A 13,692-nucleotide genomic window follows, 5' to 3' on the forward strand; every position below is an offset into this window, starting at 1 on the left:
TCAAACCGTCGTTTTATGGCAAGAATAGCAAGAAAGGGTACTTAAGTCTTTGCAACTGAACTAGACTCCAATGCTGAGTGATGTCAACATACACGGGAATACGAGTCCCATGTGCTTATATACGTGGTGCTATTTGGGACCCCCGAACAGAGACGTGGGATTCAGTGAATCATCGGGAGTGAACATACACCACCCTCGCGAGTTACGCTGTTAACTCAAAAAGTGCATGACACACGAAGAGATAAGCCGACGGTCAGGATCGTCGAATGATGATGATTGACCTGATCTGAGTCAATGTAGAAGTGGTTATAATGAGATGTTAGAGTAGGATGGTAGTTCTTTGGCTGGGTTGAATTGGCCTCAAGCGGAGGTGTGACCGAACGACTGTAGCAAGGTCAAGAGGGTGTGACCATCGGGGCTCCGCGTGGTTGGTAGGAGGTGTCAGTGCACGTCTTCTTGTGGTAGGACGTTGCAGGTTCAAAACTCAGTGGTACGTTGAATAGTAACAAGTCAGTCTGCCTAACCCAGCTTGCCTTTAAAAAAATAAAAAAAAAGGTAAGAGGGTGTCGGCACAGGTGGGCGGGGAAGCGATTGTGGAGAGGGTGGGTTGGTTGTTGAGGGAGGTTGTTTAGATGTTGGGCGAATAGTGTTTACGTTTGGATTGTTGATGTCATAGTTGAAATGGCAACCGAAACAAGTCTTTCGATTCCTCAAATTCAGTCTGTCACAACATTGGCTTAACCAGTCCCTGCTCCATGCTTGACTAGTGATGACCCTTCTTAAGAAAGCAGACGATGCGTCGTTCCCTCCTCGAGAGCACCGTCTTCCATTCGATCTCCTCAAGCGCAGGATCCATGTAAAAGAAAGGACTTACTGAGTTTGCATTGGTGAAGGACCACCAAGAGCACATTCCAGAGGAAGGTGCAGATCGATCGATTGTGAGTCGAGGGAATTGGCAATCTCTTTGGGTCTCTGCTATGAAGTGTGAACACCCCAAAGCCTGAAAGCACATCCCAGTGGCCGAAGGAGATGGCAGTTATATGCGCCTCCTGGTGGCTCAAGTGAACGCCCTAGGTAGCAAACTCCCTAGGAGGCAACATGGTGGAGGCGGAGCGGACAGAGAGCCACCTTTGTCTGGAAGGAAGCCCGCAGGAACACGGACGGGGACCTCCGCCATGCCTCCTCTTTGATCCATGAATTAGCGTTTTGGATAAGGGTGCATTTCAAACACCCCACTAAGAAAACATGCAAGAAAAAGTAAACCTTTTATTATTCAGTCAGATATGGAGACCAACCTAACCATATAAAACTCGAACTTCCAAGTTTACATTCGAAATGGGTCGGATGATAATCACCCTTCATAATGCGCGCTCAACTGGGTCTTAGATTCTACTTGGTCCCCAGCCACTAAGCTCATTGCAACCACTAGTTTGTCTTGGTGGGGCTTGAGCCCAACCTGGTTGTCAGTCTGTTCAGGACCAGAGTCCAATATATATATATATATATATATATATATATATATATATATATATATATATATATATATATATATATATATATATATATATGCTTTGAAGAGGTTCTATCTCTGTAGCCACTTGAATACTTGGAAGGACATTCGGAAAACTATATATTTGCAGCGGTGATGTTTGCCCTTTCGTTAAGATCCACGCCCGCTCTCAAGAAGACAATCATCTCTCTAACAAGAAAAGAAGAGGAAGAAGAAACAGAAGAAGAAAGGATTACTGTAACATAATCTTTTCATCTTTCTCATTCACAATGTACATAATCAATAGCAGAGCAGGGCAAGGGAAATAAACCAACAAGACAACTCTCCCTCCAACCCATTTAACTACAAAGGGCACTAAAAAAATTTATCTACCCTTGAAGGGTGTAATCTTGATCACCAAACCAGGGAAGACATCATCAGGGTCTTGAATATGAGGGTTTTCCTCCACAATGAAAGGGTCGCCACACTTGTCGCTTATGGTATGCAGAGTCTCTCCTTCCTCCACAACATATATCTCATTGCACACATACCCCATTGGCCGCTGGTGGCTGTGGAGCATCATTCTCTGACCCCTCGACTCTCTGTGTTCAGAAATCAAGCAGCACAGCATCATCAAAGCCACCATGGCCACAGAGAAGCACCAAGAAATCGATGATTTTGCCATCTTCTTTCTTTCTTTCGATTGTGGTTTGCTTTGGTGGGGGGTTTTGATTCTCTATTATAAGAGTGTTGATGATGGGGGGAAGGTGGAGATGGTTGGGTTTGATGAATTTCTAATGTTTGTGGGGGTGACGTGTTGAGGCATCGATGGCGTTTCTTTCACGGCTGGTTTTGGTTTGGTTGAGGAGTTGATCAAACGACGCCACCGTGCGGAGCAGGTAGTGTGTCGCTTGACTCTCTTTAACTTTGCTTCTTTTTTTCCTAATTTTCATTTTCACCTTAAAAACAAGTTTTGGATAATGTGGTAGCAGGTGCCTGTGATGCAAACAGGCGCTCTTGCACTCTGGTGGGGCTATATCCGATATAGTCTAGGTCCGATTATTTGCTATTTATCCTAATTGCATGGAAATTCAGATTTTAGATTTTGGTATGGAAGCATAAAAAAAAAGAATCCAACATAATTAATTGATCAGATCGCGATCCGAATCTCTATATCAGAGTCAACTAAATGGAGCTGAGATTGGTTGGATATCAGACCAAAACCCTGGGTATTGCACCCCTAAGACATGATCGTTGGTAGTTTCTGGATAAGTCTATCCGATTGGATGATCCAAGGTCCACATGTAGGCCTGTTAAAACTGCCTAGAACCAAGACCTGTTTTGGCATTCTGACCCCAGTTCTGTCCTGCAATGTTGTTAATATGTGTTCACTAGATGAATCGGTTTCTCAAAGAAACCAAAAAATTGAATCGAATTGAGCTCGAATCGTTCAACTTTTCACCATCAAATGACACTTGTCATTTGAAAATAAAAATATGTATATTAAAAAAATGCCCCCCTTAAAAATATTACCAAATTTTAGAATCTCTGTTTGGCCGATTCAGACCCATTTTAAACACGTTGCTGGCCTGTTTCAAAAACATTTGCTTGCCTTCTTCGTAAGGAAAGACATATTGTGGTTTGTCTGAAAAAGGCAGTGCGAAGTTGGATATGGATCCAGAACCTGCCATGGGATAAGGATCCATGAAAACCAAACCTCAATCAGGACCCACATAGAGCTAATCCCTGCCTAACTGTTTTACAAATAATTTATAAGTTGACAAATGGATTTTGAGTACTTCTTTGGTTATCGAATATATTGGATTGTGGTTTGTTAATCAGTTCATAGTTTGACCATCTGTCACTTATGTTGGCGATATTTTTAGAAGCGATGTATTTCCAAAAGACGTAGATATTTTTAAAAGCATTACTTACTTTGAAGACATTGTATTTCTATGGCAATATCAAAACAGTAAAAACACTTTTAAATACTTTATATTCTTAATAATCTTCACTATTTTTATATATGATAGCATTTTCAATATTTTCCCAATGAAAACCATATTTTGTCAACATATCATGAGATTTTCCTTTACTAATATTTTCCTAAGAACTAGATGCGTGACATTGGTTTGCCTTTCCAAACATGGCTTTAACCTAACACAACTAAACTTGTTCCAAACCATCGGTTACAGTATTTTGACACTTACAATGTGAATCCTTTGAAACACACACACACACACACACACACACACACATATATATATATATATATATATATATATATATATATATATATGTGTGTGTGTGTTTCAAATTTGGGAAATATTGATAAGGGCTCATCAAAGATTATTTTAGTATCAGACTCATATGAGCCAAAATCAAGTTTATTTTTAGGGAAAATTCCATTTAGGGACCAAGCTTTTGCCCCAAATTTCAAATATATGCCTCACGTTTATGAATTTCCTGATGTGAGCCTCTGCCTCTCTATCCTGGAAAGTAGCAAACAAAGTCCTACCTTTATTGTTATTTATGAACTTTGACAATAATAACGTTCATAATCAAATGTCAAAGTATTCACTCTTTCCTTTCGCATGAGGACGAACGAGTATTTTTCAATTTTAAAGAACAGTATGGGAAACCAAAACAAATCATGTTTTTGAGGTGATTGATCCTAACTTGGGGTTCATAGTCGACATTTTTCAGGAAACCCATGGCCATATCCGGAATTTCCAAAAAGGTTGGGCCAGACTTGGAATTAGGGGCAAAAGGTCGGGCCCTAAATGAAAAATTTCCTAGTTTTTATTATTAGTCTTCGTATTTCTTTATTCTCAAAGTTTATTTTAATAGATATTATATAAGATTAGATTTGATCTGTGTTTAAACAAAAAATATGATGGGCGGAGAGCAGTTGGACGATTTGAATGGATTCGACCGTTAGAAAAAAAAATAAGGAATAAAAAAAGGGATTTGCATAAGTATCTCCATCTATGAGAGAGGTTTCTTATTCTCTACCTTAACCATGTCTGGCAAAAGTTTACAGGGAAATTTATCTGTCATGAAATTCTTGGAATTTATTTTTTAAAATATTTATCTTTCTCAGGTTGTTTGGAAAAATCTCAACAACTAAACAAATTTTCTATTTTCAAAAATACAATAAAAGAAAGAAATAAAAACATGTGAAAAATCAAAATGGAAGCTTTTATCCCAAGATTTTGCCAATATATATGTATCGCGATAAAACTGTGACATATTCATTTAAATTTTAAAATTAGAATCTTTTTCAAATGTCATGATATTATCATCTTTTTTTTTTTTACCTTAACTAAATATCATGTTTTAACGCAGACTTATTAATACAATTCACGCCATATTTATCACTATAGGATTAACAAAATATCACTCCATTTTTTTGAGATTTACAAAATTCATGCAATATTTGTCACTATGGCATTAGCAACATGAACGTAAAGACTCATCCCTTCCTACCCCTCAGCAATTTTCCGAATCCTCTCGCTTTGACCTCCTCTATCAAGTATCTTGATCCTCCTTAAATGTCCCAAATTTTTCCTTTTACTCCAGCTGTAGCTGTAGCTGCTTTCTTTTTCTTTTTTTCGAGAATAATTAATTTCGAAAGCTAGTTTGGTGTTTGGGGACTGCTGACAATGTATCTTAATAGCAAGCAATGGAAGACATTTGGCCCTTCATTTATTATGAACTTCTCCACTTTTCCTAGTTGATAAGTGTAAAACCTATAAAATTTTAAAAGCGAATAAATAAAGGAATTGCCTTATTGTGAGTTAAGTTAATGTCAATTTTAGGTGTTTTATAGGCTTAATTATAGTATTCTAACAAAGAAGGGTAAAGTGGTCATTTCAATAATTTTTGAAGGTAAAATATCATTAAAATATAATTTTGTCATGAAAATTTATCATTTTAAAGAGCATAAAATTATTGAGGTGTTTTGAACATAACAAAATGCATTTTTATGATTTTTAGAACAATTTGGTAAAAAAGGGTATTTTGGTCATAACATTGTTCACAAGAAATATTTTAATAAAATTTTGTTTAGAACCAAACTTTCGTCTAAAATAAGATTGTTATTCGCTAAATAGACTAAATTTTATTTTTATATTTTTATTTATTTTTGCTTTAATTTGTATATAGATCCTTTTTGTTTTGTATATATATATATATATATATATATATATATTTATTTATTTATTTATTTTAAGTTCTTTTAAGCTCCTCGGGTCGAGCCCGAACCGGGTTCGAACCGAACGCGATGAGCTCCGATAAAACCCTAATGCAAAACCCCCATGCCCATTCTCTTTTATCTCCTCCCCTCACACGCAGCGACCCGAGTCTTCTTTTCCTTTTTCCTCCCCAGATCGCGGCTTGCTGGAGTCATAACGTCTCTGACCTCCGTTTCCTCCTCCTTCCTTTCCCCTTTCGGAGACCGACTAGAGTCGCGCCGTCGCCGACCCCGCCGACCGACTCTCTTCTTCCTTAACCCCATCTCGCTGCCATGTGCCTCTGCCGTGAGTCCCGTTTGCAGCGCCACCTCAGTCTGATAGCCTATGATGCATGAGTCCCTCGTCACTGTCGGCGCCCCTAGGCTCTCCCTCGTCGATCACCTTGTAGGTAAACCCCTTACCCTCTCTTCTCCTCTTCTTCTTCTTTTGTTTCTTCATCTTCTCCAATCCTTCCTCTATCTGTCAGAGGGTCGGCAAGAGGCCGGCAGCCCCGTGCCGCACCCTCCTTTTCTCTCTGTGTGTCTCCCGACTCTCCTCCTTTGTGGGTTATCTAGCAGAGCAAGAGAAGGGATTGTGTGGGAGAGGAGGGCTTCTCTCTTTCTCTTTTGGAGGGGCGAGCGATCCTCTAGTGGCGAGGATGTATCCGACGATCCGATTCCGATCACAAGTATAAGGATGACGATCCTGTGATACTTTGGGTAAACAAGGTTAGGCCTTACAATAATCCTCAAGAAACGTATAACTACTACAGTCTACCATTTTGCCAGTCAGCTGGTAATCCTGCTCACAAGTGGGGCGGCCTTGGTGAGGTGCTTGGTGGGAATGAACTCATTTACAGCCAGATCGACATAAAGTTAAAAAAAAATGTTGATCGTGCACCAATTTGTGAACTTGAGCTAGATGCTGAAAAGGTGAAGCAATTGAGAATAGTTATTGGTTTGAATTCTTCATGGATGACTTGCCTTTATGGGGCTTTGTTGGTGAGCTACTTTTTGATAGAATCAGTGACAACAGACATATGCTTGCTACTCACAAAAGTACTTTGGTTAAGTACAATGACAATCAGATTATTCATGTGAATCTTACACAAGATGGTTACAAGTCCCTGGAAGTTGGAAAGACGCTGGAACTTACATATTCAGTTAAATGGGTTCAAACAAATGTAACCTTTGTACACCGTTCTGATGTTTACCTGGATTATCCTTTCTTTGAGCACCAGATTCATTGGTTCTCCATTTTCGATCCTTTCATGATGGTCGTCTTCCTCACTAGTTTAGTCTCAATGATACTGATGTGAACTCTGAGAAACAACTATGCAAAGTATGCCAGAGAAGATGATGATCTAGAGACATTGGAAAGGGATGTAAGTGAAGAATCTGGATGGAAGCTGGTGCATGGTGATGATTTTAGACCTTCACGCAATTTGGATTTTGCTGTCTGCATTTGTTGGTACTACTGCACAACTTGCAATGCTGGTTCTTCTTGTCATCTTGTTAGCTATCATTGGCAATGGACTTCGTCCTTCTCTGCAGCATCAACCGCTGTCTATGTATACTTGTACTATGTATGTTACTATTATGTGAAAACTAAGATGTCAGGCTTCTTCCAGACCAACTTCTACTTTGGTTACACTCTCATGTTCTATATTGGTTTGGGAATCCTTTGAGGGGCCGTTTTAGCTGGTAACATTCAACAATTTTTCACCATCAACCTTGTCCTTTTTCTTGATCCATGCAAAGGTGCCAATTATTTCTTTTGAATCATGTGAGAAATTGAATTCCGATTCGATTTTCATGCAATATTTAGTGCAAATCCATGGTTAAAAAGTGATTCTATGTGTTCACACTAGATTACATGGATAAGGATCCATAGATCCTCTTTTATATGGGTGTTTTCGGTTCTTTACACATAAAAATTTTGTGTATGGGGTTTTTATACATAAAATGACTCATATTAGGTTATGATCGAGATTTATTTTTGTTTGTTATAATCAAGATTTATGCTTGTATATATATATATATATATATACCTTAATCTGCGTTTTTTGTTCTTGAATTGGGTTCATGCTGGATATAGTTTGAATGACTTGATCGATGCTTATAAAACTGATTTTTTAGGCACAGTTAAGATCAATGCTTATGTGATGATTAGGTTTGCAAAATTATTTTCAAGTTCATTAACTCAACAAATTGCATATGGTTATATACATATTCTCATATGATAAGTGTTCATGTTATTCCCTGGTTTACATGTGTTAAAGATCTAGTTTTTCTTTCTACGCATGTGAATGTATGGATATGTGCATGTATTGAAAACATGGATCATGAAAGTTATTGTTATTGCACTCGCATGATTATATACTTGTATGCATGTTTTGCTAGAGGTGAATCAAAGAAAGAACGATATTTCTCTTGTGCTTAGAATCAATATGTTGTGCTTGATTAAGACATTAGTACAAGGTTGCTTTCATATGCATGTGCATACATGGAATTGATGTATTTTGGGACGTACCTCATGATATATTTTAATTGGAATTGGTTCATGAATAAAAGTATGCATTTGACTTGACTATGCATCCGAATTGAACAAAGACATGCTTATTAATATTTTGTGGCTTACACATGATATATGTTTGCATTTCTGACTGTGCATATAAATTTTCAGAAGGTGTGGTGTGCATGTATTTTTGGTTCTCGAGACATGTCAAGATTTAGGATTATTTATATGCTTTGACTTGATGTGACGTGCTTAAGGATCATACTATATGAAGTTTGTTTCAAATGCATGTGTATGCATGCATTGATGTGTGTTTTGCATGTACATAAATGCATGAGTTGTTCACTTGTCCCAATTGAGATGATTCATGAGTGAATGCATGTATATGGAATGATTTCGTAAAGACGCATGCACATGAATGGTGAACACATGCATATGAATGTGACCATCATGCACATTGTTAAATTGACATATATAAATATGCATTTGGAAGCGTGTTGACCTCATTGCATACATTTCAGGTTGTTGTTTTTGCGTATAATGCATCGATGGTCTAAATGAATCATCAAGGGCCTGAAGAGCCTTGAGCTTTGAGTTGCTCTTTCTTTAATTGTTTAAATGCATCACAAAAATCATATTTATTTTATTGCACTATATTGTACTGTTCTATGTGTTTCGAGAGACAGGAGTCCCGTGATGGTTTTCGCAGGAGTAGATATGAGCTTTTGCCTTGTTTCTGCATGCTGAATTGCAAAACTCAATAACTGGCTTTTAATAAAAAGATAATGAATAAGAACAATGTAATATACGTTCTAGGATCTCCCATCTGGAGAATGGGGATCCTAGAGATCCAGTCTTGGGGAAACTGTGAGAATATAAAAATTCTGTGGGCTTTATTTTGCCCCCTGAACCCGATATTGAGGTTCCTTCTCTTGGCCACGTTTTTAGGGAGAGTCCACCACTTTGCCTGGGGGTAGTGTGTTTGACATAACTGTTGTTGTTTTGGTACCAAGGAAGTGGCACATATGGGCATGTGGTATCCCTTGTATCCCCGACATTAGATGTGGAGGTTTAATGTTCTGAAGGTGATTCAGTCGAAGACTAAGCTTGGGACCCAGTAATAAAATACAAATTTGTGTGCTAAGCTACCCTAAAAACCTAACTTGACCTCGAGGATTTTACCCGTTTGGTGTATCCGCGGGCAACAATAATTAAAAAGCTGAACTTAAATTATATGCATTTAATAAAGACATACATATGAAAATGCTAACTTTAATGAAAGATAATAAGGTGGTAATGCATTATACATAAATCATGCATAATCCTGCTATGCATTAGAACATGCGTATTTTATATGTTTCCTTTAATTGTTACATGTTGGTGAATGCATGATGTTTAACTTCTGATGCATGTTAAATGTCTTGCTTGCTTAAATGGTAATCTCTGTTGTTGATTAATGTTCTTTTATGCTTAATAAATGTTTCATGTTGCATGAATGCTAAATTGAATTATGAAATTGTCATAATTGCTTTCCTCTAAATTATTACATGAAACCTTATATGTGTTCTTTAGCTCACTTGTTTCATTAGAAGTACCTGTGCTCATGATTTCGGTTCTGACACCCTACTTCTATATTTTTTTGCAACTGTAGGTGATCAGTGAAGCGACTGGCTCCTGGGAGAGTTACGAGTGTCACATTCTTGCTAGACGGTTCACAGAGAGGAAATGTAGCCCAGTTTTCCGTTATTTACTTTTATGTCATTTAAATAACTCTATATATCTCTTGCAATTATTGCTTAAACATTCTTTCTTTCAAATAAATGAATAATGGTTTGGTTTGGTTTCGTATGGATGATAAGTGTAAGCTCTATTATGGTGGGTGGTTATCCAATTGTGAGTGAAACTGTAAAGGCCCCGGATGTCTGAAAATATTTCCGTAATTGATAAAAAAAAAAATTGTGTTTTCAATGGGTATGAGTTGGGGTCGTTACAGGTTTGGCATCAGAGCCACCACAAAGGCTTGCAATTTTGTCATCTTTTGAGTATTAAATTTTTTTTTTGGTATGTGAGCCTTGTCCTGAAGCATCAACAAGTCGTGCCTCGTCCTCCAGAGCAGTCTTCTTCACTGGTAAGACTATTTAATACTTTTATTTAAAGCATATGAACTTTATATGATTAATTGCATTCATAGTTTAAACTTTTATTTGGTGTGAATTTAAAAGTCTTAGTTTGATTGTATGAGCAATTATTATTTGTAATCAACCCCAAGGGGGGTAGGATTGGTAAGGGTCTAATTTATAAAAAAATGTGTGCTTTAGTGCTTTAGCTTAGTGGCAGAGTCTATGCTGCTATGACTTCTACGCAGGAGTATGGGATTGATCTGATCGAAGGTATCTTCTTAGTTGTTGATTATTACACTCGTGTGATATTTGAGTTTAGTGCTACCCACACTTATTCAGTAGGTTCTAATTTCAAGGGCAAAATTCTTTTAAGGGGGTAGGGATGTAAAACCTATAAAATTTTAAAAGAGAATAAATAAAGGAATTGCCTTATTGCGAGTTAAGTTAATGTCAATTTTAGGTGTTTTATAGGCTTAATTATATTATTCTAACAAAGAAGAGTAAAGTAGTAATTTCAATATTTTTTGAAGGTAAAATATCATTAAAATATAATATTGTCATGAAAATTTATCATTTTAAAGAGCATAAAATTATTGAGGTGTTTTGAACATAACAAAATACAATTTTATGGTTTTTAGAACAATTTGGTAAAAAAGGGTATTTTGGTCATAACATTATTCACAAGAAATATTTTAATAAAATTTTGTTTAGAACCAAACTTTCATCTAAAATAAGATTGTTATTCGCTAAATAGACTAAATTTTAATTTTATATTTTTATTTATTTTTGCTTTAATTTGTATATAGATCCTTTTTGTTTTGTATATATATATATATATATATATATACATTAAGTTCTTTTAAGCTCCTCGGGTCGAGCCCGAACCAGACCCAAACCGGGTTCGAACAAAACGTGATGACCTTCGATAAAACCCTAACGCAAAACCCCCATGCCCAATCTGTTTTATCTCCTACCCTCGCACGCAACCGCCCGATTCTTCTTTTCCTTTTTCCTCTCCCATCCGCGGGTCGCTGGAGTCGTGACGTCTCTGACCTCCATTTTATCCTCCTTCCTTTCCCCTTTCGGAGACCGATTGAAGCTGCACCGTTGCCAACCCCACCGACCGACTCTCTTCTTCCCTAACCCCATCTCGCTGCCGTGTTCCACCGTCGTGAGTCTCGTTTGTGGCGCCACCTCAGTCTGATAGCCTTTGATGCTTGAGTCCCTCATCATCGTCGGCGCCTCTGAGCTCTCCCTCGTTGATCACCTTGTAGGTAAACCCCTTACCCTCTCTTCTCCTCTTCTTCTTCTTTTGTTTCTTCATCTTCTCCCATCCTTCCTCTATCTGTCAGAGGGTCGGCAAGAGGCCGGCAGCCCCCTGCCGCACACTCCTTTTCTCTCTGTGTGTCTCCCGACACTCCTCCTTTGTGGGTTATCTAGCAGAGCAAGAGAAGGGATTGTGTGGGAGAGGAGGGCTTCTCTCTTTCTCTTTTGGAGGGGTGAGCGATCCTCTAGTGGCGAGGATGTATCCGACGATCCAATTCCGATCACAAGTATAAGGATGACGATCCTGTGATACTTTGGGTAAACAAGGTTAGGCCTTACAATAATCCTCAAGAAACGTATAACTACTACAGTCTACCATTTTGCCAGTCAGCTGGTAATCCTGCTCACAAGTGGGGCGGCCTTGGTGAGGTGCTTGGTGGGAATGAACTCATTGACAGCCAGATCGACACAAAGTCTAAAAAAAAAAAATGTTGATCGTGCACCAAATTGTGAACTTGAGCTGGATGCTGCAAAGGTGACGCAATTTATAGAAGCAATTGAGAATAGTTATTGGTTTGAATTCTTCATGGATGACTTGCCATTATGGGGCTTTGTTGGTGAGCTACTTTCTAATAGAACCAGTGACAACAAACATATGCTTGCTACTCATAAAAGTACTTTGGTGAAGTACAACGACAATAAGATTATTCATGTGAATCTTACACAAGATGGTCACAAGTCCCTGGAAGTTGGAAAGACACTGGAACTTACATATTCAGTGAAATGGGTTCAAACAAATGTAACCTTTGTACGTCGTTTTGATGTTTACCTGGATTATCCTTTCTTTGAGCACTAGATTCATTGGTTCTCCATTTTCAATCCTTTCATGATGGTCGTCTTCCTCACTAGTTTAGTATCAATGATACTGATGTGAACTCTGAGAAACAACTATGCAAAGTATGTCAGAGAAGATGATGATCTAGAGACATTGGAAAGGGATGTAAGTGAAGAATCTGGATGGAAGCTGGTGCATGGTGATGATTTTAGACCTCCACGCAATTTGGTTTTTGCTGTCTGCACTTGTTGGTACTGGTGCATAACTTGCAATGCTGGTTCTTCTTGTCATCTTGTTAGCTATCATTGGCAATGGACTTCATCCTTCTCTGCAGCATCAACCACTGTCTATGTATACTTGTACTATGTATGTTACTATTATGTGAAAACTAAAATGTCAGGCTTCTTCGAGACTAGCTTCTACTTTGGTTACACTCTCATGTTCTATATTGGTTTGGGAATCCTTTGAGGGGCCATTTTAGCTGGTAACATTCAATAAATTTTCACCATCAACCTTGTCCTTTTTCTTGATCCATGCAAAGGTGTCGGTTATTTCTTTTGAATCATGTGAGAAATTGAATTCCGATTCGATTTTCATGCAATATTTAGTGCAAATCCATGGTTAAAAAGTGATTCTATGTGTTCACACTAGATTACATGGATAAGGATCCATAGATCCTCTTTTATATGGGTATTTTCGGTTCTTTACACATAAAAATTCTGTGTATGGGGTTTTTATACATAAACGGACTCATATTAGGTTATGATCGAGATTTATTTTTGTTTGTTATAATCAAGATTTATGCTTGTAAATATATACCTTAATCTGCGTTTTTTGTTCTTGAATTGGGTTCATGCTGGATATAGTTTGAATGACTTGATCAATGCTTATAAAACTGATTTTTTAGGCACAATTAAGATCAATGCTTAGGTGATGATTAGGTTTGCAAAATTGTTTTCAAGTTCATTAACTCAACAAATTGCATATGGTTATATACAGATTCTCATATGAAAAGTGTTCATGTTATTCCTTGGTTTACATGTGTTAAAGATCTAGTTTTTCTTTCTACGCATGTGAATGTATGGATATGTGCATGTATTGAAAACATGGATCATGAAAGTTATTGTTATTGCACTTGCATGATTATATACTTGTATGCATGTTTTGCTGGAGGTGAATCAAAGAAAGAACAATATTTCTCTTGTGCTTAGAATCAACATGTTGTGCTTG

The 13,692-nt window shown here is 37.7% G+C and overlaps 2 pseudogenes; both read left to right on the forward strand.

Moving 5' to 3' along the window:
- The first annotated feature begins 2,317 nt into the window (after positions 1–2,317).
- LOC149816922 (transmembrane 9 superfamily member 1 pseudogene) lies at positions 2,318–7,353 on the forward strand (annotated as a pseudogene).
- Positions 7,337–12,930, forward strand: LOC149816923 (transmembrane 9 superfamily member 1-like; annotated as a pseudogene).
- Positions 12,931–13,692: the final 762 nt, after the last annotated feature.

The sequence above is a fragment of the Nuphar pumila genome, chromosome 14 (assembly GCF_984573655.1).
Source record: "Nuphar pumila chromosome 14, dmNupPumi1.hap1.1, whole genome shotgun sequence".
In the NCBI taxonomy this organism is placed as follows: domain Eukaryota; kingdom Viridiplantae; phylum Streptophyta; class Magnoliopsida; order Nymphaeales; family Nymphaeaceae; genus Nuphar; species Nuphar pumila.